This window comes from Sceloporus undulatus, unplaced genomic scaffold, assembly GCF_019175285.1.
Source record: "Sceloporus undulatus isolate JIND9_A2432 ecotype Alabama unplaced genomic scaffold, SceUnd_v1.1 scaffold_2746, whole genome shotgun sequence".
Classification (NCBI taxonomy): Eukaryota; Metazoa; Chordata; class Lepidosauria; order Squamata; family Phrynosomatidae; genus Sceloporus; species Sceloporus undulatus.
Window position 1 is genome coordinate 1,588 of NW_024805666.1, and position 2,811 is coordinate 4,398.

General features: G+C 42.0%; 1 protein-coding gene across 1 annotated transcript in view; it reads left to right on the top strand.

The window, feature by feature from the left end:
* Positions 1-2,036, top strand: part of LOC121917998 (myosin IC heavy chain-like) — a 3,405-nt gene extending 1,369 nt beyond the window's left edge. The window contains exon 2 of the mRNA XM_042444116.1: positions 1,712-2,036. The gene's annotated coding sequence lies outside the window, so the exon portion shown is untranslated. The remainder of the gene's footprint in view (positions 1-1,711) is intronic.
* Positions 2,037-2,811: the final 775 nt, after the last annotated feature.

The following is a 2,811-nucleotide window of genomic DNA, read 5'->3' on the forward strand; positions in this document are numbered from 1 at the left end:
ACTCCCTAATCAAAGGGCTCAAGCCGAGGCTGCTACTGAAGCCTGAGGCGAGGCCTGCCTAGCCTCAAAGGCACAGAGGCGCTCTGAGGGGAGAACTATTCGAAGGAGGCCTGAGGCGGGAGGACTAGGCCCGATGCGGAATGTGGGCCTAACGCTGCGTAGGCCGCGCCCAGGAGCGGGGAAGCTGAGGCGGCCCTTTGGGAACAGAGGGGTGGCTACTTTATCGGGCCCTGAGGAGGGACATTGTTTGAGGGAAACATGCCCGGACTTTGGAGCCCGGCACTCCCCGCTCAGCATGCTGGGAGATGTAGTCCAAAGAAGCGGCCTACCACCACCAGAGCCTTGAGTGGCGCCGCCTCAGAGGCGCTCAGGTGCCATTTTAGGGCTGGGAAGAAAGAGGGGGGGCGTGAGGGGTTTGTTGTGAGGGATTTGTCGTCCAAGCTTCCTCTTGTGGTGTTGTTGTTGTTGTTGTTGTTGTTGTTGTTGTGTCCGACTTATAGCGACCCTAAGGAGAAGCTGTAATGCATTGTGGGTTGTTGTTTTTGTTTTTTGCATGTTTGTCAGAGCTGCTTGACTCAGGGAGGCACATCATCAACAAACGTACCATCCTTGGGAATCTGTACACATATCAAGCAGCACTACACATAAAAATAAAACATTAGAATAAACAGACACATATATGGTGAACACCAAATCCTATACCATAGTCTAACATATTGTCAAATATTGGGAAGGGGGGGGAGCGAAGAGGAAGAAAAACTATTATTGTTGTTGTTATTATTATTATTGAGTTTTATTTATATAGCGCTGTAAGTTTACACAGTACTATACATCTAATCAATTAAAACATAAAATAAACCTGCCTGTGGCGTACATTCTACAAAAATAAGGAAATAAAATACATATTAATAATAATAATAATAATAATAGAATTTATTTATATCTTGCCTCTCCAAGCAGATCAAAGTGGCTAACAATAATAAAACAACATTAAAATACAGTAAAATTACTTGCTGTAATTTTCATAGTTAACACAGCTCACAAACCCAGTCGAAATGGAAACCACAAAAATTTCTTCTGAAGAAATTTGCCAAGAAAACTTTATGATAGGCTCACCTTAGTGTCGCCTAAGTTGGTAATAACAGGCACACAACAACAACAACACAATGAGGAAGAGGCAAAATGAAGCTTTCTGTTTCAGATGCCTAAAACTATGTATACCTTGACATTGAGAATACTGTAGTAGGTTTGTTGATGTACCTCAAGCAGCATTGTGCCAACCATTGTTTAAAAGCCTCCTTCTAAATATATCCAAGCCAGTGTATTTTAAGAGAACTTATGGTTATGAATATTTATATTTGTACAAAGGGCCCTTGATATCTTATGGGGTTTGGTTCAAGGACTCCCTGTGGATATCAAAATTCATGGGTGCTTACGTCCCATTAAATGTGATAGAAGAATTCAAAGATATACCTGTGTTAGTTTGTAGAATCAGTATGTAGAGAGATCTTGTAGCATCTTTGAGACTAACTGAAAGAAAGAAGTCTACAAAAGCTCATGCTGCCAACGTCTTTCTTTCAGTTAGTCTCAAAAGTGCTACAAGATCTCTACACACTAAATATAATGTAATAATGAAATAATGTTCCTTATATAAAATGGCAAAATCAAGGGTTGCTATTTGAAATTTATTTATTTTTATTATTATTTACAGGTGTCAGATGCTGGAATCCGTAGGAAAAAAATCCGTGGATACGGAGGGCCAACAGTACCTTATAATAATAACAACAATTCTACTACTATAGGTAAACATTTTTTTAAAAAAATACAGATAGCTTGGATTAATATATAGACTGATCGGTTATCTTAAAATTGGCTTGACCTAGACTAGAGTTGTGTTTCCAGAAGAAGCCATTCCTCTCTGTTCCCTTGTGCTCGAGAGTCGTAGTGGAGTGGGTGAGGGACCTTTTGGAAAAGAGTGTGGGAGATGGATCATAGAATCATAGAGTTGGAAGAGACCACAAGGGCCATCCAGTCCAACCCCCTGCCATGCAGGAAATCCAAATCAAAGCATCCCTGACAGATGGCCATCCAGCCTCCGTTTGAAGACCTCCAAGGAGGGAGACTCCACTCCACTCCAAAGGAGTGTGTTCCACTGTCAAACAGCCCTTACTGTCAGGAAGTTCCTCCTAATGTTGAGGTGGAATCTCTTTTCCTGGAGCTTACATCCATTGTTCCTGGTCCTGTTCTCTGGAGCAGCAGAAAACAAACTTGTTCCTTCCTCGATGTGACATCCCTTCAAATATTTAAACAGAGCTATCATATCATCTCTTAACCTTCTTTTCTCCAGGCTAAACATCCCCAGCTCCCTAAGGCATTCCTCATAGGGCAAGGTTTCCAGACTCTTCACCATGGACACGCTCCAGTTTCTCAATGTCCTTTCTGAATTGTGGTGCCCAGAACTGGACACAATATTCCAGGTGGGGCCTGACCAGAGCAGAATATCATGGCACTATGACTTCCCTTGATCTAGACACTATACTTCTATTGATGCAGCCTAAAATCGCATTGGCCTTGTTAGCTGCCGTATTACATTGTTGACTCATGTTCAACTTATGGTCTACTTGGACTCCTAGATCCCTTTCACATGTATTTTCATTCAGCCAGGTGTCCCCCATCCTATATCTGTGCATTTCATTTTTTGCCCTAAGTGCAGTACGTTACATTTCTCTGTGTTGAAGTTCATTTTGTTAGCTTTGGCCCAGCTTTCTAGTCTATTCAGATCATTTTGAATCTTGATCCTGTCCTCTGGGG